Genomic DNA, 23,223 nt, shown 5'->3' on the forward strand with positions numbered 1-23,223 from the left:
TGATAGCCTAAAACATCTAAAAATTATATCATTTAGGCCATAAAAGCAGGACAATCAAAGAAATACACCCCTTTCCCGAAAAAAAACCAAACCAGAGAAAAAGCGATTTTTTTTCTGAGGACATAAGAAAATGAAAAATAATTTCATAGATACCGCTAAAATTGTTTTCTTTGATGAAACTAATCATAGAAAACAACTTCGATCAATATTTGAGAGGTAAACTATAAAAATTTCCCAATTACTAATGATATTTCTTATTTTTACTATGAGCATATGGCACTTCGCCCAACATGCAATGATATATATTATACAGGTATGGGGATGTTGACGACCATGGGGGGCATTATAGAGGCTGCAGACGAATTCTACATGTATCACGGCCTTCTGCTAGGCCAAAGGAAGACTTTTAGCAAAGAAAAATAAAATGAAAAAATTTGGCGAAAATCAGCACTACAAAGTGGAGCATTCCCTCGTGGAAAGGATTCAGGACATGAAGAATGATAAAAAGATTTTTCACCATTAAGGGATTATGAATGTCTATCCAAATGGTATTTACTAGAAAATGTTAAACTACGATAAGAACAATAAAAAACTTTTGGTTTCTTCTTTAATTTTTTTCTTCTAGGGATTTTAAGCACTGCACAAGTATATCATATCACTAAACTCAACGAGTTTTTGCTGACTTGATTGATAATCTTGAACCAAGTTGAACTCTGAAAAAAAAGTTTATATATATTAATATATATATATGTATATATATATATATATATATATATATTTATATACAGTATATATATATATATATATATGTATATATATATATATATATATAGAGAGAGAGAGAGAGAGAGAGAGAGAGAGAGAGAGAGAGAGAGAAGAACAAAGATTCTGGATAACATCTTTCATGTTTATTGATGACGACGTTTCGTGACTCATCCCATTATCAAGGCTGTAAAGGACATGCAAAACATTATAAGCAAACACTCAGTAAAAAATATAGTTAAATATAAAATACAAAAGAACAGTTTGAAATTAAAGTTATAAACACAGGCATAAGTAAAAACTGGAAATAAGATAAAGTTAACTAAAGGAAAAAGTGTTTTAAAACGAAAATATACAAAAATTAATATTGTCTAAGGAGACCAACCTGTCTTGACCAAACTAGAGAACTGAGTGACTATCTGAAGTACAGCACTCAGGAAGAAAATTCTAAAGTTACCGGCTTGAGCGATGTGGAGGGTGAAATGGGATAATTGGCTGTTTAGTTGAGGAGCCTGTTCTTTAATTATTGTACCAACCATGTGTCACACGGTCGTATATAGTAACGACATTTCATTTTTTGTATGTATTATGCTTGTATCTTCGCTCTCCTATCGCACTGATAGGGACCTGAAATAACATGTCTGTTTTCCTCACCATTAACTGTTAACCGGTGCAGTTGTCGGTTGAACATGAAATTGCCTGTTATGTTTCATATGCCCTTTTTGCCTGGAGTTTATGTATATATAAACAGATGTTCTGTAATGAAGTTACTCAGTGGTTTTCATCCTGCCTTCTTAGTCACAGCCTCTCCGTCATTGGTACTATGGCAGACTCCACGGAAGTTGACGCCGTCCCATTGAAACTTTCGTCGTTCGCTAGCGGAGAGGCGTTTGCTTAGTTCCACATCAAGGGCGTGACTTGCTCAACTACCAAAGCAGATTATGTTCTCGCGGCGATACCCGAGGACACCATCCCGGAAATATCCGACTGGCTTTGTAAACAAGGAGACATCCAAATAGTGTATGACGCCCTCAAAATATACCTTCTGCAGCAGTACTCGCCGTCGCCAGCCGCCCGTATAGCAAAGCTTTTTCAGCTCTCTTAACAACCATTGGGGGACCAAAGGGCTTCGCTCACCCTCAGGAAAATGACCAGTATCGCTCACCTGCAACCTGCTGCAGACGGCTCTCCTCGTGAGGTGTACCTACTTCATGCTTTTGGGATACGCCGTTTACCCGAACCTGTACGCGCTGCCATACCCGATGTCGATAGTTTACCAATAAAAGACTATGACAAAGCCAACGCCCTTATGGACAGCCACTTCACGACCTTCAAGACCTCCATCAACGCCTCCACTCCTGACAAAGAGGACGCCTATTCTACATCAACCGAAGCTGACATGAATGCCGTAGGACATACACGCCCACCCCCGTGACGAACCGGAGCGGCAACAAAGCCACCCATCACCCACCACTCGCTCGCGCCTTAATCAACGACTTCACAGCCACTTACTAACCCCCATCGATCGTAGTTTTGCTACTGCCACTAAAGATTCGGGGCAGCCGTGAAGAAATGTGCCAAGGATTGTCAGGGCCAAAAAACGTGTAAGTAGGCCATCGCTTGTGGCGGTGGCCTCTCGTGTTTCTCATCTTTTCTTTTTACATGATGTAGGAATGGGCGTGTGATTTTTGGTAGACACGTGTGCTTGTCGTTTTCTTTTGCCAAGGGAACTCTTCAGGACACGACGTCTGTCTACCTCTGCTGACGTCCGCCTGGTAGCTGCCAACGGATCTGCGATACCCACCTATGGTTACGAGAACCTCACATTATCGTTTGGAAACGGTAAATTTAATTGGAAGTTTCTCGTTGCTGACGTCACATTACCAATCCTCGGCGCGGATTTCCTCTCTCCTTTCCACCTTTTGGTCGATGTCGCCCAACGACGATTGGTCAACGCAGATTCGTACTTGTCGACATCTCTTCAGTCCAGCCTCTCCAACCTCGCTCTCCACATCAGCGCACCCATGGATGCCTATGCCCACCTCCTCATGTCGTACCCAGAAGTTATCCGTCCAGAACTTCGCCAAATGCCCACGGCTCCTGCCAAGTACGGTATTTATCATCATATCAAGACGACGGGACCCCCAGTCTTTGCGAAATTCAGACGTCTAGCACCGGACCGATTGGCAGCCACCAAACAGACGTTCGCTGAAATGGAGGAAATGGGCCTTTGCCAAAAGGCCTCCAGCCCATGGTCGTAACCCTTACACATCATTCTGAGGAAAGACGGCTCCCTCCGTCTTTGCGGGGATTACAGGTGCCTGAACATGCAAACAGAACCTTATCACTACCCCCTCCCAAACATTGCCGACATGACCTTCTACCTGCACAAAGCAAATGTTTTCTCCACGCTCGACCGCCTGAATGCCATCACCACTCCGTTTGGTACATACACCTTCAATTACTCCTGTTTTGGCCTTCGTAATGCTGGGGCCACTTTTCAACGTCTCAGGGATGGCATCTTAGGGGACCTCCCCTTCTATGTATGTTATGTGGACGACATACTTGTGTTCTCTTCCTTAAAAGAGGAACACCTCCGTCACCTGAGGGTTGTGCTCGACCGCCTGCAACAAAACGGCCTTGTAGTCTGGTGCGACAAGTGTACCTTTGGCGCCAACGAAGTGCCGTTCTTAGGGCACCGCATCACTCCTAAAGGAGTCCATCCCCTCCCTGAGAAGGTAGCAGCCATTCAGAGCTTCACCACGCCCTCGACCGTCAAAGCTCTGCAGGAATTCTTGGGCATGATCAACTATTATCTCCGTTTTCTGCCAGCCATTGCGCCACTCTTGCTCCCTTCTACGCCTCCCTCAAGGGCAAGTCAAAAGACCTGAAGTGGGATCCCCTTCAAGAAGCGGCCTTCTGCAATGCAAAGAATTCCCTATCAATCAGTGCAGCTCTCACTTTTCCTATCCCACATGCCCCTCTACTTCTCTCCAACGATGCCAGCGACGTCACAGTTGGTGCAGTACTCAAACAGGTGGTCAACGGCTCACCCCGCCCATTGGCCTTCTTCAGCAGAAAACTGTCCAAGGCAGAATTGGGTTATTCTACCTTTCGATCGTGAATTGCTGGCGGTGCACTTGGCTGTCCGTCACTTTCGCCATTTCTTAGAAGGTACGCCCTTCGTCATTTGCACAGACCACATGCCTCTGTTGCACGCCTTCACTCGACAGTCTGACACCTGGTCCCGCCCGTCAACGCCAATATCTCTCCGCCGTGACTGAATACAATTGCACCCTTCAACACGTCCCTGGGAAAATGAATCCCGTTGCTGATGCCCTATCAAGAAACACGTTGGCTGCCATAGAACTGGATTGGGTTACAATGCCTTGGCTGAAGCTGATGACTGGATCCAGAGTATCAAGCATGTAGGACATCCTGCACATACCTCCATTGGGAATACATCCCCGTCGACGACTCCAACACCACCCTCCTCTGTGACATCAGTACTGGTAGACCGCGACCTTGGATTCCTGCTCCTAGGCGCCGACGGGTGTTTGATTTCATTCACGGCCTTTCACATCCCTCGTGCCGTTCTACTGCACAGCTGCTGAAGACGAAGTTCACTTGGCACGACATTTCTAAGGATACTAAGGATTGGGTCTGCGCCTGTACTTCTTGCCAAACTTCCAAAGTACATCAACACATGGATTCAGGAGTGGGCACCTTTCCTCTTCTCAGCGTCGTTTCGCCCACATTCATGCCGACATTGTAGGCCCCTTACCCACATCACAAGGACATCGTTACCTGTTTACCTTCATCGACCGCTCCACTCGTTGGCCTGAAGCCATTCCCATGGGAAACTGCACACGTCCGCTTCATGTACATCTGCCTTACTCTCAGGATGGATTGCAAGATTTGGTATCCCTTAGCATATTATTCTGACAGGGGTACCAACTTTCACCTCTCAATTGTGGACATCGTTAGCGAATCTCCTGGTCATCACCCTATATCGGACAACTGCCTACAACCCCACTGCCAATGGAATGGTTGAACGTTTTCATCGCACCCTCAAAGAAGCTTTTGATGTCCCGCTGCAAGGATTCCAACTGGTTTACTCACCTTCCTTGGGTCCTCCTGGGACTAAGGACCACTCCTACAGACGCCCTCGACGTCTCTGCAGCTGAAAAGGTGTATGGCGACCCATTGGTTGTCCCTGCCGAATTTTTTCCTTCTGCAACCTCCTCCGACGATCTCCAGCTCATACGTCACGTCATGGGAAAATTTACTCCATGCCGCCAGACTTACAAGCCGCCAGCGAAGCATCACATACCGACAGACTTGCACTCTGTAACGCACGTCTTCCTATGTAATGACACTAGCAAGACACCGCTAACGCCCCCTTACACGAGCTCTTTACTTGTGATCCGACGCAGTCCGAAAGCATGTCCTACTAAGCATTCGTGACAAAGAAGACTGGGTCTCCATTGATCATCTAAACCTGCTTATCTCCTACCAGATGACCCGCCCTACAGTTCGCCTCTCTAGATCAGGGCGCCCTATTAAACATGTACAGTATGTCATTTCAGGGGGGGGGGGGGGGTGAGCCATGTACCAACCATGTGTCACATGATCGTACATAGCAACGACATTTAATTTTTGTATATATTATGCTTGTATCTTCGCTCTCCCCCTCGCACTGATAGGGACCTGAAATAAAATGTCTGTTTTTCCTCACTGTTATCTGTTAACCAGGTGCAGTTGTTGGCTGAGCATGAAATTGCCTGTTATGTTTTATATGCCCTTTTTGCCTGAACTTTATGTATATATAAATGGATGTTCTTTAATAAAGTTACTCAGTTGCTTTCATCCTGCCTTCTTAGTCACAGCCTATCTCGGCTCGTCACATTATCAACGACTTTTATGCTAGTAGAGAGGAGTTGTTTGGCGCTTGAGCAATGATTTCAAAGTTTTTATAGTTATACTAGTCTTGCATTTAGATGTATGTTCTCTGATGGTCACGGTTGAGAACTCTTTGGTGTTGAGCACGCATCCAGTTCTATGCTAACTCCCTGATTAGCATCTATGTGATTTTCAGCAGAATTTTTGTGGAACCCACATGATTTCCGAGATTACATCTGGGTCAAGTAAACATATAAACTACTGAAGTTTAGGTAGGGGAGAGAATCCTTAAATTTAAACGAGGATCCCACTGTCCGGGGATTCTTGAAAATTAGTTTCCTTAGACAATTTTAATTTTTGTATATTTCAGTTTTAAGATACTTTTTTATTAGCTAATTTTATCTTATTTCCAGTTTTTACTTGTACCTGTGTTGATAACTTTAATCTTAAACTTTTATTTTTTGTATTTTATATTTAACTATATTTATACTGAGTGTTTGCTTATAATGTTTTATATGTCCTTTTTAGCCTTGATAATGGGACGAGTCCTGATACGTCGGCAACAATAAACATGAAAGATGTTATCCAGACTCTTCGTTCTCCTGTTTATTTAATCACTGAAGCTTGCCAGGTGTAACAACCTTCCTCAATATAATATATATATATATATAATATATACATATATACATATATATATATATATATATATATGTATGAACTACCAAGCTAGTGAGGAATATAGATTGATAAAGAAGGAAACAAAGAGAATGTTATTAATTGCAAAGGGAGAAACCAGGAGAGAGTTTTCTGAGATGATAGGAACAATGGAGGGAGAAAAGATAACGTACAGAATTGCCGAAGCAAAAAAGATTTTAACATGGAAAGGAGCCCTAGAAAGGAAAGGACTGAGTTGAACATTGGGTAGACAGGACTAAGATATGAGTAAACATTCAAGTGGGATCAATATTAACAGAGGAGGGCATTACTGAGAAAGCAGTGAGACAGATAGTAGAAGAAGCATGATGAAAACAGAGAGAAGTAACTGGAGTTGTTTTAAACTTATAACTCAAAATGATGATCTATAAGTCAGTTATCAAGACCATACTATTATATGGGGAAGAAACTTGGGCACCTGAGAAGAAAGAGGAGGGGCTGTTGCAAAGAAATGAGAGGAGAATGGTGAGGTGAATTGCTTGAATATCGCTACTGGAAAAGGGGGAGAATCAAAATATTAGAAGAATGTGTGGTATAAGTAACGTAAAAGATAAGGCTAGGGAACCTCGTCTGAGATTCCATGGCCATGTAATATGAAAGGAAGAGGTGGAATGAATCAAGAGAGGTAAGAATATACCAGTAGTGGGAAGGTGAAGTATGGGGTGTCAAGGGATTAGATGGATGGATGTGATGAGGAGGGATATGGGTGAGCTAGGACTAAGGGAAAATACCTGGAATAGAAATAGGTAGAGAAAATTGACTTGAGCAGCTATACAGTAGGACTAATAATATTTAAGGAAGATCTAAAATATTGGTAACACCAGAAAGTCTCCCGGCGACCTAAAGTTTGGCAAGTGTGAACAACTGACTTATGGAAATATTGAAAGTCATAATAGTGATACATATAATAAATTTACAATCCCTGATGCGCGGTAAATCCTGTACAGTACCCCAGTTAGTTTCTAGTTTCAAAGTAAACCAATAAGTCAAACTAGTCCTAGTGGGGAAAGGCATGCTGTATCCTTCTGCCAAATATGAAAGTGCTATTTCTCTTCTTTCAAAGCACGACCAAGTATTGTAACAGAAAGGATTCTACACAAAGCAGCACAGCACTCACCAGAAGCCGCTTGATAAGCAGCTGGCCAGAAAAAAGAAGTACCACAAAAAACAGGCGACGGTTGTGGGGGAAGTTGGCTTACTAACTGAAGGTCAAGTCCAGTACGTGAAGATCTGTAGAGGCGAGGACTTGAGGGTAACTATACATCTGGTTGTTTGTTAGGTGTTATAGATAAGCTAACATTAAAATCCAGTTTGTTAGCAGAATAGCCATTAGATTTTGTCAGTTTAATGATTGAGCATCTATGGTATTCATACTTTAGATTTTTTTAATTTAATCAAATATGTATCTATGGTGGTCTGAACCATTTCTAATTTAGAAAGTGTACAAACCATAGCATTGTTGATAGAAATTATAGAAGTAAGTTTAAGAGAATGGAGAATGCATTATTGTAATTGGTTACAGGCTATGGTAAGTGCAAATATTGCACAGCTTGTACCTGTATAGAAGAATTTTTATAATGAATACTTAATTAAAAATTTTATTTATTTTATGAACAATGAATAGCAATGAAGTTTAATGTTGCTACATTCAGATTGCATATATATGCAAATAAAACTGCTTATTTTGTGTCAAGTTTATTGTGCAGGAAAGTCATGCATGTTCACCCAATTGAAAAATGTAAATGGCAATAACTATGGTCTTTCATATTTCAGAAACAAGCGAATAGTAATAATAATAAAAAAACGACAGCATTTTGTGTTCTTCCTCAGGCCCCTAATATGACGTTCAACAACTTTTAATCGGCCCACTGAAGATGGAAGTCCACTCGTTATCTTCCTACGTCATTACCATCAAGGGCGTGGTGACGCCCTCAGAGGCCAAGGCCCTCAAACAGACGGCCTCTCGCTTCTTGGAGAAATCCAGCACCTTCAGATACAACGGAGAGAGTGAAGTTAGCTGCCAGAGAACTAGTTCCACGTAAGAAGTAATTCAGTTATAGAATCAGAGAAGAGAAGATATGTAATTGAATTTCCTTCCAAAAGGATTAAAGCATATGTTGTCATTAAAAGCCAGTAACAGCTAGGGGCCTAATCTATACCTTATGTGGTGAACTGAGGGCCATAAATTAACATTTATGTTAACAACTTTTTATGAAAAGAAACATAACGAATTTTTCATAATTACTAAACCAGATTTCCGTGCTTGTCTTCGCTGAAAAAATTATACCTACTTAACCCAAAATTTCTTATATTTTTCAGTGCCTGGTTATATGAACACAATGACCATCACCTGCCTCTCCTCACGGCTCGCATTGAAAAACTGACCGGCCTAAATGCAGTCCAGTACACTGGTAGTGAAACATACCAGGTAAGAGTAAAATGATCATGTAAAGTTTGAAATTCTGAAGGTACAAAATACCAATTGTGAGCCAAGCACCGCGTCAGTGTCATGGATCGCTCGCATCCCCTTCCTTCAACATCTCACCTCTCACACCATCCATACCAGATGGTTTTCCTACTCATGTTTCATCTAGTGCTCTCCCCACTTCCTCTATTGCAATCTCTCTCTCATTCTTATTCTGTTAACCCGGTTTAAAAGATAAACGAGATCAAATATTCATAATTTTGATAATGACCTGCCAGCATCTGCTGACATCAAGAAAAAGGGAGTAAGGCTAACAATCTCACTTCAAAGACATACCTATGAACAGAAGGACTGTATCCTTTTGGTACCACCCTCCCTAAATTACATTGTTGTGTGTACATATAGAAGAGAGACGCTAGATCTTTGTCCTTTTCCGATCATTTTACTTTGCCATTGATAAAGATAACAATATTCAGTGATGATTCTTTACCAAAGCATTTGTGCAATATCTGACAGGTTGTCAACTACGACGTAGGAGGGCACTACACAGTACACCATGATGCCACAGCCTCGAATCTTCCCTACAATGTTAAAGTCTCATAATTCCCTAAGATTGTCTAAACTGGTTACGCCCTAGGTTTGCATGTATTTTGGAAGACATGAATATGAAGTTTTAGGATATTAGAAAAGCATTCCTGATGAACTAAATTCTTATCAAGGAGACACCAAAAACACTGGTAAAAACTATAGGCACCAAGGAAACACATAAAATAATTAATTTGTATATTAACAATATACTAACAAATAGAGAACTTCCCTTAAGTAAACATAAGCAACTTAAATAAACTATTAGAGGCTCTCAATAACTGCCTGAGGTCCTGAAGTAATTACAGCTAGATGCGAAGTAGTGGGTATAACACAATGTCTCCATTCAGTTCGGTAATCACCTGTAAATTTCGATAGGTCATCAATTAAAATTACCAAGCAGAACTAAAGGTTATGAAAATGGCCTATCATTCCTGGCTTACCAGTCAATTACACATTTAATCAATTTGACATAAAATGGCTATTGACTAACCTAGAACAATCGAATAATGTTGACTGGATACTCCCTAAAGGATAAACAATTGCTAACGTTAACCTGGATATATGCCAAGACACAAGACACTTAAATTTGGCTCATAGATGATTACATATATATTAAAGACATGCAAGGCCTTACTTAAGAAATAACTTTCCTAAGCTGGAATTTACAAAGGGCTTGACTTGAGACCCACTCTCTAGTTGACCCTTACCTGTAATTAATTCCAGAGCGGCAAATGGCAATATTAAGAGGTTATGTTCTGGCTCTTGATCAAGCCTCTTGACACGACGAGGACGAGCGTTGTAGAACTTCATCAAATCACGGCACTTTGTTCAACATGGTAGGTCACTCCCAAGGATCAATCTACACCACGATCATGGCTGGTACATAGGGCTTTTAAAAGTAGGAGAAAATCTTATCCATCCACGTCCTAGTGATAAAAGCACAAGGTTAAAATCTCCTACGAGAGTGTGGCTTCCGAGTCGGAGACAATTCGTTGCCAGACTGCTTCGGCTAACTAAGTCAGTCCAGAAGTAAACATTTTTTCCCGATAACAACGGGTAACAGGTTAAAGGGTCTATTTAAAAGTGGGTCAAGGGTAATTACATAAGGGAAAAGTAATTAATATAAATTAACCAATTTACATATCTTATGTCTTAACATATGAAAGACGTTAATAATATACTAAAATTTAATTTCTTTTAGTCCACCACCAGCGATGCAACTTTTTTAGTACAAAAAATTGCATCTAAAAATATAAACAATGCACTAACATTTCACTCTGTTAAAATCTCCCTGGTCTTCTGCTCACTAACTATAGCAGCCTTTCTTTTGACATGAATCATTAGTCAACGAAAGTTCCGAATCATCTAATCTTTCAAGAAAAGGAACTAGTGTTGTAATGTGTCTTTTAACGACTTCCCTAGTAGAACCCTTTTGTATCGATGCTCCTGTAACTTCACCGATACTGTTATATTGCAATTCTTTCACCAAACCCATAGGATAATTGTTAGGTTTTGTGTGCACCTCTTTCAGTAGGACAATATCCCCAATTTTAATACCCCTCTGTGTAATAGGTCGGTATCTATCCTTTTTATCAACAGCTTGGTCAATCAGTGTACCCAAAAACTCGTTATGATATTTTGATAACAGATTATTTCTGACTTTCCTTAATTTCATATACTCATCTTTAACCTGTTGGGGATTTACACAAGGTTGCCAGTCAGGATCCTTATCTGGTATACCCTGTAATTCTGGAAGGAGGTTCATGGAAGTCAGTTCATAGCCCTTAACTAACTGTTCAGGTGTAATTGGTTCAGGTATAAAGTCTAAATCTTCTTCTCTAAGGGATTCCTTAAAGGCTATAGGTCTCCTATTAACAAGGTGAACAGTGTGGCAAACAATAAATTCAAAGTCATCATAAGATAAAACAAGATTTTTTATACTTCCAAACAACAATCTTTTAACCTGTTTAACACAAACTTCAACAAGAGATCCAAGCTTACTGCATCCTTTAAAATATTGCTGAAACTGTATAGGGCGAATATTGTTTTCTTCAAAATATAACTGACTAGCATGATCACTTAAAAAGTTCTGCATCACATTAGCCCCAGCTACAAGCTGTGTCCCCATATCACTGACGCATAATTCAGGGATTCCATAATCAAAACAATGCAGCTGGAAAGATCGCAAGAATTCTTTTACACCAAGATCCTTGCAAATTTTAAGATTCACTGCCCTACTCCAAGTACATGTAATGCATAATAACCACACTTTTTGAGTTTCATTATTCTTCCTAACATGGAAAGGACCCATATGATCAATGAAAACATTAGCAAATGGCTTGGATGGTAAATTAGACCTGAATTCCCTATATGAATTCTGACTAAGTTTGAAAGTTCTATTACAAAAACGCCTACAATGCACACATTGTTTTAATGCTTTTTTGATGGTCGAAAAATGCCTAGGGATATGAAATTGTCGTCGTATTTCAGCTAGAACTGAATAACATCCTGCATGAAACAGATTGAAATGAACATCTAAAATAATTAGCTTCGTCAAAGCACTGTCTCTCGGCAGTAAAATAGGAAAACCATTATTGCTAAACCATTTCTTAAATTTGCTTTTAACCCTAAGAATACCATTTTCATCCATGAATATATTAAGCTGAGTAATGAGGTTAGGAATGGCCTTCAGATTAAAACTATTCTTATTCTGAAAGTAAGTAAAGATCTCTGGAAACCACTTCCTTTGCTCTGTTATAATAACTCTCTTACTAGCTTCTGCAAAGAAATTAGGGTTGGTATCAGATGAGGTTTGAGAACATATACCTGCCTTTGACTTCCAGTTTCTTATGCCTACTAGTATTCTTCGATAAATCAGAATCAACTTACGGAAGCTGGAATACTTGCAGGGATCAATAACATATTCAGGAGAACCTGTTAAGGAAGAAAAAGTAGTTTGAGAAAGTTCTGCCCCTAAAGGTGCATTCAACTTGGAGAGGTACCCAGAGTCTGTGACTATCATGGGATTTGGAATAATAAAAGTCATGTCCTGTTCCCCACCAGGGAGGTCATCCAACTTCTTGCCTGGACCGATGAGAAAATTAGTTTTATACAACTGCTTATGTGAGAGGCATCTAGTAACACAGTCGGCCGGATTCTCTTTCCCTGAAATGAAACAGAATCTTATTGGAAATCGTTGACACAATTTTTGAATATTACCAATTCTATTCATTACGAAAGTTGAACACCTTTGCATTTTATCCAGTTTCTGGGAGGAAGAATTAAGCCAGTGTAGGGCACAAAGAGAATCAGCATAGAGAACCATTTCTACTATGTTAACAGGTTTCAGGCAAGAAGGTCCAGAGATATCTCTTTGCAGTTCCACGAGAGTTTCGACACCCAAAACAATGGCATTTAACTCTAATGAAGGAATTGACTTATTCTTCAGCTGAGTGTTAATCATACGGTTCTTAGCTTGAACAAAACTCACCTTACCAGATTCAACGTGCTGCAAAAAAATTACTGTACCATATAAGTCGTGACTAGCATCAGTATAAGCCATAAGCTTATAAGTACCATTCCTTGGTCCGACATATCTACCTATCTTAATGGGAGGAGAAGCATTAGCTTGTTTACATATATTTCCCCATTCACGTTGAAGCTCTAATGGCAACAATGCATCCCAACCAAGGTTTTTATTGCACTGAAGCCTGTGCATAAACAAACGGCTTCGGTTTAAAATAGGCATGTTAAAGCCATATATGTCAAATTGAGAAGCAATTGTTCCTAAAACAGCACGTTTAGTGGTGGCCTTGCCATCAAGGCAAATAGGCTTTGTAAATATTTCATCTCTTACTCTGTCCCATGCAAGACCAAACAACTTTGTAGTCTCAGGGGTCTGAGTTTTCATGTCTTCATCTATCTTAATTTGTAAGGAATTATCATTAGTGATAATCTGCTGAACCTCAAATTTGTACGGAGCAAAAATGCGAGGCAGCTCATTATAAGCCCATTCTAAAGACTCTCCAGTTTCCATGGTAATTGCACCATTATCCATATACAGCAAGGTATACATTAAATGTTTTAATTCTGACAAATCTTTATCCTTTTCTTCCTTAAAAGCTAAAATATAATATATGGAAAGCATTAACAAAAACGGGCTACAACGCAACCCAAAACTCAGCCTCACATTGCGATAAGCAACAACAGAAAAGTCCCCAGCTTTAACATTTTTATACCAAAGAAACAGTAATTTTGACTGATCAGATTCACTTAATGAAAGCATATTGAATGCTTTTTTCAAGTCATAGGTAAGCAATTTCTGACCGAACCTTAAATGAAGAAAAGCAGAGGATAGCTTTTGGTTCAATGTGGGACCTGGATGCATACACTGGTTGAGAGAGAGGCTTAGTTTCTTATTTTTCTCATTCTCTCTCAAATTGGATAAAAAGACTACACGACACTTAGTCGTCTCCCTCTCAGGCTTAAAAATTCCCATGTGAGGAAGGAAAGCATAATCTGGGTGCAGGGCTTTATATTGTTCAAGATCATGAATAGGTTTTATTATACCAGCTGCTATTTGATCCTTAATAGTCCGATCCATTAAATGTAAATAACCCACATTATTTTTAAGCTTCCTAAAATTGGACTTCAAAATTACCTCTGCTAAATGTTCATTTTTCGATAGCAAGTGTGATACCTCACCATTCCAAAGTAAGGGAACTCGAATCCTACCATCTACTTCTCTAGATATATTATTAAAAGTATAATCAACTAACTGCTTATTCAGTTCTACAGTCTCTTCCTCATAAATAGTTTGGTCATAATTAATGAATTTAGGGCATTCAAGCTCCAATATTTCATTTGTTGCCTTTTGTAGTTTACACTCCATAAGCTTTCCCTTGTCATTCAAAACAGAAAAATTACTACTAACTTTCAAAGTATCATAGTGAAGGTCATGAACCTCATCATCCAAAGTAGGTATGATAGAATCTGCAACAAATAACGAGTGAGTGTGGACACTTACTAAAGACTCCACACTAGGTGGACTAGGAATACTAGCACTAACAGACATCGAATGACATGGCAAAAAATCTATATTATCGATCAATCTTTGAACATTGCCTACCAACATAACGCCCATTGGGGAATCTACATATACTGACAGAGTACCATTTCCAAACAGGACGTCTTTACTTGGAATACAATAAGCAGCATCAGAACCAAGCAGAAATTCAATATCCTTTACTTCCCGGATATTTGAATGAAGACCCCCATCAGCAAATGAAAACCCTTTATCTAAAAAACCCTTCACTGCCGTGCCGAGCATCGGCAAATTCAACTTAATCTTTATTTCAGGAATAACCATGGCTGGAATCTTATAACGACCATTTCCTAGTGTAATAGGCACCTGAACTACCTTGCTCCGATAAGTTTTAACACCATTGAAACCATGAATTGTAAGATTAACATTATTTCTGATAGTTTCAAAGTCATAAGTATCAGCTAATTTCTGTGAAACAAAAGTACTTTGAGACCCACTGTCTTTTATACCCCTATACAAGCGCTCTTGTCCAACAATGCCAAAAGTGAAAGTAGGAAGAACAGAGTCACTAACGAAATTTGAGAACACTGTAACCCCATTATTTGTTTCTGTGCTTGCTATAGCTTCTTCACTTTTCTTACAATCAGATGAATTATCTTTGTTACACAGAAAAGAAAAATGCCAGCCAAAACATTTGAAACATTTTTGTTTAAACCTAAAATTACATTTAGCAGTGGGATGCGAAAAACTAGCACATTTCAAACAGCCTTTAAAATACTTCAATTTATCTACTTTAGACTGAGGAGTAGGAAATTTAGTACATTTATATAGTAAATGATTGAAATCCTTACCATGAACCTTAGAACATAACGAACAACTAGGTAGGACTTTATTCTTAGGAGAATGCACTTTAACTGCCAAACTAGCAAAACTATTAGCATTTTCAGCACTACCATTGCATGATAAGGAATGCTTTGAAGGCGTAACATTTGACACTTTTCTCGAGTTTTCATACCTCTCGCAAGCTACAAAAAAGTTATCCAAAATTTCCGTAATTGAAGGAGAAGTCTTATTAGTAATTTGCACTAACTCTTTCCTAAATTCATCATTCAAACCTTGCCAAGCAAAATAAGTCAAAAAATCATCAGAGGACATTTGCAAAACCTTAGTAGACTCACATAGATTCCTTAACCTAGAAACATAATTAAATGGGTCATCGCCTGGATTTAGTTTCAACTCTGTTAATTTCTTAACGGTGGAAGACTTCCTAACTTCTTCCGAAGCAAAAGCTTTAATCAAGAGAGATTTAGCATCTTGGTAACTCTGTTTATCTGCTTCACGAGAATTCAGCAAAACCTTAGCCCGACCTTCAACTTGCTGTTTAAGCAAAAGTAACAAATCCCTATCGGGATATTTATAAACACCAGTAGTACCCTCAAATTCTACAAAAAACTGTAAGAGATCCTCATTTTCCTTGCTACTAAATTTTGGGAGGGGCGCTGTTGGCTGCTTTAGTAAACTAAGAGCTGTGTCCGTGACACTACGGGAAGGAGAAACTTCAAGTAAAGGCAAACATCTCTCTATCTTCTCTAAATAATCAATACAACCCAAACATTCCTCTTCTAATTCGAGTTCTGTAACTGCGCTATCCTCAAACTTTAAATTTTGAATTTTAGAATCCAAGTCTATCAAACCCTTCTGGTAACTTAACAGGAGACACTTTTCCGATATTTTACGGGATGCAGTAAAATCTGCATAGGACCCCAATTTATTAAAGGCATCAGTTACTTTCTTACGAATAACCTTTCTCTGAGTAATAAGCAATTTTAAATTTGACATTATATCTTACTTGACAAAAAATCACCAACAACAAAGATCGTTAATAGAAAACCCGTGGGAGTGAGCTACAGCTAAACTAGTGCAACCTAATTTTGAGAGCCTCTTAATTACCTAACATGCAACTATCCTGTCACGGTCGCCATGAACTAAATTTTATCAAGGAGACACCAAAAACACTGGTAAAAACTATGGGCATCAAGGAAACACATAAAATAATTAATTTGTATATTAACAATATACTAACAAATAGAGAACTTCCCTTAAGTAAACATAAGCAACTTAAATAAACTATTAGAGGCTCTCAATAACTGCCCGAGGTCCTGAAGTAATTACAGCTAGATGCGAAGTAGTGGGTATAACACAATGTCTCCATTCAGTTCGGTAATCACCTGTAAATTTCGATAGGTCATCAATTAAAATTACCAAGCAGAACTAAAGGTTATGAAAATGGCCTATCATTCCTGGCTTACCAGTCAATTACACATTTAATCAATTTGACATAAAATGGCTATTGACTAACCTAGAACAATCGAATAATGTTGACTGGATACTCCCTAAAGGATAAACAATTGCTAACGTTAACCTGGATATATGCCAAGACACAAGACACTTAAATTTGGCTCATAGATGATTACATATATATTAAAGACATGCAAGGCCTTACTTAAGAAATAACTTTCCTAAGCTGGAATTTACAAAGGGCTTGACTTGAGACCCACTCTCTAGTTGACCCTTACCTGTAATTAATTCCAGAGCGGCAAATGGCAATATTAAGAGGTTATGTTCTGGCTCTTGATCAAGCCTCTTGACACGACGAGGACGAGCGTTGTAGAACTTCATCAAATCACGGCACTTTGTTCAACATGGTAGGTCACTCCCAAGGATCAATCTACACCACGATCATGGCTGGTACATAGGGCTTTTAAAAGTAGGAGAAAATCTTATCCATCCACGTCCTAGTGATAAAAGCACAAGGTTAAAATCTCCTACGAGAGTGTGGCTTCCGAGTCGGAGACAATTCGTTGCCAGACTGCTTCGGCTAACTAAGTCAGTCCAGAAGTAAACATTTTTTCCCGATAACAACGGGTAACAGGTTAAAGAGTCTATTTAAAAGTGGGTCAAGGGTAATTACATAAGGGAAAAGTAATTAATATAAATTAACCAATTTACATATCTTATGTCTTAACATATGAAAGACGTTAATAATATACTAAAATTTAATTTCTTTTACCTGATCCATCATAGGTTGTTCCTTGACAATAGAAAATTTTGACAGAATTATTCGTATAGCATTTTTCAGTTATGTGTATATTGTGAAGGAAGACTGAAGTATGATTTTTGTGCAAGGCTACATACTTCGTAAAACATTCAATCACAGGTGACTGTTGTGTTTTGCTTTATCATTTTCTTTGAGAAAGACAATTTTGATATTTGAAATGGAATTAGATTCAGCTCATTTTGGGGCATCAAACGATAATAAAATTTTCCTTTCCATATAATATAACAATTCATTTATAAAATCAAACATTCACAATTCTTCCATAGATTCATCTTGCCATAATTTAATACTATCTGACGCTGACTTCAATCACAGTACTTGAAAATATTACCATTCACCTTCAACGTCAATTCAGATTGAATGTCTTCTTCACTGCATTTGATAAGAAGTAATTCTAAGATGGGAACTGATATACTTGTTACCGTGAACGTCTTTCATTTTCATTAAGAATGAAAAAAAATAAATGTTTTATTAGAATAGTTTGTAAAGGCTCAATTTCTAAATGATTTACTTTTACTTCCATGTTCAAATATAGTTGAAATATACTAATATAGCAATGATTTAGCTTCAACTAAACTCTAATGTTCAAATATTATTTAATCATAAAAGTCAATAGGATATAAACTTTATTTCTTGTTATTTTCAATAATAATAATAATAATAATAATAATAATAATAATAATAATAATAATAATAATAATAATAATAATAATAATAATAATAAATATTTGTGTATAGTCTTGAGAACTACCACTAAATACCACTTAGTACCCCCTAATGTCAAGAGGATTTGAATACAGTAAATCGGTACACGAGCATAAAAAGTCAAATTGCTTTATGAACATGTTATTGGGCTGTGAGAAAAAATTTGCCCCTGAATACGCCTTTTTTTTTAGGGCAAGTACTAATGAGACAAGCACGTGATGTGCAGAAAACAGTCAGGTAGAACTCACATGCCACCCACAGTGTTCTCATGATTTTCAGGCCCCCTTTTTTCCTTCACCCTTACTCAGACCATAACTCTTTCACTCTCCCAATAGTAGTCGTATCAGCATCACTTACACTTTAGTTATTTTGTGAATGTTTTCGGGAGTGTTCTTTGTAGAGTTGTGACCATGTGTTCTTTGTCGAATTATAGCTGTTTTTCAACGTTAAGTTAACAATAATAGTACAGTAAAGCACCTAAACAATTGTCACCACAGATGAGTAAGAAAGATAATAAGGAGACAATAATGATGGAGATAAAAAAATAAATGAGTGAGAAGTATGTTCAAGGTACTCGTGGGGCAGACCTGGTAAAATGTACAATTGTACAAATCCATGATTTGTATAATTCTGAAGAAAACAAAAAAAAAGTATTTGATGCTACAAAAATTGTGCTGATATTTATGAAACAGCTGCCACATGTTCTTGATAACATTGAAAACTTGCTTCTCATCTTGATAAATGAAAACCAGTTAGCAGGAGATATGATTACTAAGAATATAATTTGTGAAAAGGCAAAGGTATTGTACAGTATGCTGACCTTGTTAAAAAAGTTAGTTAAATCAACAGACAAAGAAGAGTAAACATTCAAAGCGAGACTTTAAGGCAGCAGAGGCATTCATTGTAGAATTTAGAAGATTCATGGATTCTGAGTCTGCAGCAATTGTTCAATTGTGATAGACAGGTCTTTTTTTGGAAGATGTTCAGAAAGACCTTCATTAATGCAGAAGAAAAGACAATTTTCAGTCATAGGCCCATGAAAGACCATTCAAACCTGTTGTTTTGTATTAATGCCAATGGGGATTATAAAATCAAACTTCTGTGGTATAATTCTTATCGCCGGTGTATATATTTTCAACTTCTTAAGTATTTCAGTTATTCTCTGTAAGGATTAAGGCAGGACCTCAATTTGTTATGTATGCCTTACAAAGGAGTAAGGAAAAGACGAGTGCTCGAAAAGAGATGTATTCTCTATCAATTGAGACACACTGATTTGAAATTTAGCAGTCTAACTGATGTATGCATGGCATAAGGAAGACGTCACTACAATAACAGAAATGGAGTTGAATATAAGTTAAACTAAACTAAAGTAATATACAACATTCTGATGTATCACGTTGAAAATCCACGAGCATTTAAAAAGTACAAGGTGCAGAAGAAGCAACTGAACGTTATGTGGGGATCAGACAACAAGGCTTAGGTGACTTGTAATTTTGTTTGTGGAATGGATTAATGAGATTTTTGGTCCTGAGGTCAAAAAGTACCCTATGGAGAAGAACCTCCAATTTCGAGTCTTGTTGATTATAGATATTTCTCCTGCACATCCTCCAGCCATTGAATAAATTTCCTACTACCAAACACCTGTCTAATACTTCAAACTATGGACGAGCAGACAATCTCAAAGTTTAAGAAGCAGTAAACAAGGCAATGTTCCAGTAATTCTTCGAGATCAAAGAAGGGACCAACCTCACCCTCCGAGAGTTTTAGAAAGAACATTTCCACAATATCAGCGGCCTCAAAATTATTGATAAAGCCTGAGGAGTCACTAACAGAACCCTCAGTACTGCATGGAGGGAACTATGGCCTAAATACATTCCTGAACGTAACCTTGAAGGATTGAAACACATCTAGTGGGCAGTTGACAATGAAATTGTGTCCTTTGGCAATGCATTATGAAGTGGACAAGAACGACATCAATTATCATCTGGACGAGCCTGGTGATCAGCTAATGACCAAGATGCTGGTGGAGTTCCATGAGGACCAGCAACAAAAGGTAATGAAGGAGATTTCATGTGAGGAGGAGGAGGGGCAGCGTCAAACCTCTGACTTCATGAGACATTAGGGAGATTTCAAGAATATGGAAATCTGCAAAATTCTGTAGAAACCCATCACACAGATAAGGCTTCAGAAGGGCAATCAGCGAACCTATGTACGAGCAATGTAATGTTGCATTTCCATAAATTCTTAAAGAAAAGGCATAAACAGTCATCACTAGATAGGTTCCTTGTAAAAGTGGAATGTAAGAGTGCAATAAAAGACAATAAACTGTACAAAAAGCACAAATGAAGTGATTCACTTATTGAATTGTGAATGCCATTCAAGAAAGAGAACTCCTCATGTTTCACCAGAAACTCTCATAAAGGGAGATTTGTTCCTTAAATAACATTAAAAACCTTTGGTATATTATTTTAATCATTTGATTTAACAAAGAAATGAATCTATAGGGTGTCCCAAAATAATGTATGCACTCTTTGGATTGTTACAACTTGTTCAACTTATTGATATTAACATGGAAAACAGATTCACAGGAGAGAAACAATACACATTTAAAGATTCTGAGAGTTCACAGTGAAAAAGTAAGGATACATGGGGCAATTTGAGAATGTTAGAAAAAAAAGATCAGCTCACATAGTGCTCAAACTGGTTGCCGTTCTGCTCAATACACTTTTCGCATCATGAAAATATGGAACTACAAACTATTAGTAGCATTTCTCTCGGTATCAGAGTACATTCTTCTTCAATTGCCTCTCTAAGTTTGTCAATTATTTTAGGTTTTCTGCTGCGCACGCTTCAAAATGTAATGGACGCTCGATTTTGGGATACCTGTTTCATGTGACAGTTGACGAACAGATTTTCGTGGGGAATTGTGAACATTAGCAATAACATCTTGCTCTTTAGTTGGGCATGTCAATGTTCTTTTTCGCCCTGAATGTCCATTTCTCATGCACTGGAGGGTCTCATGATTTTCAAAGTTATCTACGATTCGTGAAATGGTGACGCGTGTTGGGGCATCTCTGTGGAACTCACTCGTAAATCGTCTTTGCACTTCAGCTTTATTTCCACATTTCCAGAATGTTTTCCGAACAAATTTTTTATTTGCTCAAACGTAAGCACAGTAGTCGTCATTCTTACTCCAAAATCAAATCTGAAATAGAAAAAAAAAGTTTATTAGCTATTCAAACTCACATAGTGTGTATACATTATTTTGGGACAATCTGTTATAATCATAGATGTGATTTTATCATTCATTCATCTATTTCACTTATCGAGTAGGTTACGCAAAAATAAGTTTGATCAATTTCAATTGATGGATATACTTGATTATCTTCTTACTTCAATTGTTCACAGGTTTATTTATTTGTTTGATAATTTTCCTTCTCGCCAGGAGGTTCGACTGTCTTTCCATGGTTGGGTTTTGGCGTCAAACCAAGCAAAGGAATGGGCCTCCTTTGGTAAAACATGAAACCTTCTGGAGTTCGAGACGACATGTTAGAGCACGCAGCTTACCCAGTCCTCTTCGGAGACAAATGGAGTAAGATTTATTAATTTTCTATTCTCATAAATGCTTCTTAATTACATATGCCTGTAGAAAATTGTATTATTCTGTAAGACTCTAATAGCAATATTGTCTTTTTCTAGTAATTAACAAATGGATAACATACGGTGGCCAGTTAACCAGAGTTCCTTGCACAATCAATGAGGAAGACCAAGTACAACAACCTCTTACATAAGACCAGCACTCAAGATTAGTAGTGTGACCGTGGTGTTTGAATAGTGATCAGTCTAGTGAATAGTGTGAAAACATAAACATGAACTAGAACAATTGATCCTGCTCATAACACTATATATTCCTCCATCAATCAGCTGTTGGCGCAGTCTTAGAGTTGGGACACAGGAAGGGCCTAGGCTTCGAAGTTGCCACTATGTGTAGGTTATTATTGAAAAGTGTTCCAGATATTCAGTGATTAAAACTAATAAACTTTTAGCATTTGTGACATAAGTAAGGAATGTATGCATCATCTTCAAACGCAACATAATAATAATACAGATTGTTTAGATGCACAATTGTGTTAAATTAATCAACTTGACAGTAAGAAAACATGTAGTCACAAAAATGTGTAAGTGGTGGAGCTTATTTTCTTGTTTGTGTAACATACTCAAAAGTCAAAGACTGTTTATATGGGTAAATATATCAGTAAATAGGAGGAAATGAAATCCTTTATACAAATGTGTATCATTTAGATTTCCCTCTTAAGTCCTCATCTACATATGCTAAAAAAAAACTGTTTTTCACTGGCCAACATTCTGCAAAGGGTATCTTCAAGAATGCTATAAGGAGAAACCTATTCAATCTTAGTGTGTTATATTCAATAGTTTTTGTCGTTTAAGTTGATTGAAGTTAGACGGTGGTTACTGTGTGTGCAGCATAGAAGAAAATGGAGAGAGCATTTTTCTTTATTTGTTTTTTATGTTGCTTGATGTATTACATGGCTCCTCTCTTGAAACAGACATAGTTATGAGAGATGGTGACTTTTCTCAGAGTCATACTGTTGGTGGGTTGTCTAGCAGGTGAAATGAAGGTTTTAGGCAATAAATGGTGATTCAATTCTTTCTACTGTGAATGTCTAGGAGGAAAGCTTTCAGAGTATGATAGATCACAAGGAATGGACCCATATATAGTGGTTTGCTGCTTTGGTGGGTGATTTTAAGTGTGGAGGCAGGGGATAGATTTCCCCACAGCATGACTTAGGTACTGGAGATCATCAAAGGAGGTGGTGGAGAGAAGAAAATTCTGTAGGGATGACCAACAGATTACCATGCACCATTTCAGCCATTTAGACAACCATGGTGTTCATGAGAGTGGTCCTCAGTCCAAGGAGGATCTGGAAAATTGTAGCAACCAAT

General features: G+C 38.2%; 1 long non-coding RNA gene and 1 pseudogene across 1 annotated transcript; one reads left to right on the forward strand and one right to left on the reverse strand.

The window, feature by feature from the left end:
* The first annotated feature begins 6,735 nt into the window (after nucleotides 1-6,735).
* Nucleotides 6,736-22,606, forward strand: LOC137614825 (prolyl 4-hydroxylase subunit alpha-3-like; annotated as a pseudogene).
* Nucleotides 16,486-17,321, reverse strand: LOC137615265 (uncharacterized). The gene is made up of 2 exons (XR_011039200.1): nucleotides 17,012-17,321; nucleotides 16,486-16,663 (listed from the first exon to the last, which is right to left on the reverse strand). It is a non-coding gene; the product is annotated as an uncharacterized lncRNA (long non-coding RNA).
* Nucleotides 22,607-23,223: the final 617 nt, after the last annotated feature.

The sequence above is a fragment of the Palaemon carinicauda genome, chromosome 21 (assembly GCF_036898095.1).
Source record: "Palaemon carinicauda isolate YSFRI2023 chromosome 21, ASM3689809v2, whole genome shotgun sequence".
Taxonomy (NCBI): domain Eukaryota; kingdom Metazoa; phylum Arthropoda; class Malacostraca; order Decapoda; family Palaemonidae; genus Palaemon; species Palaemon carinicauda.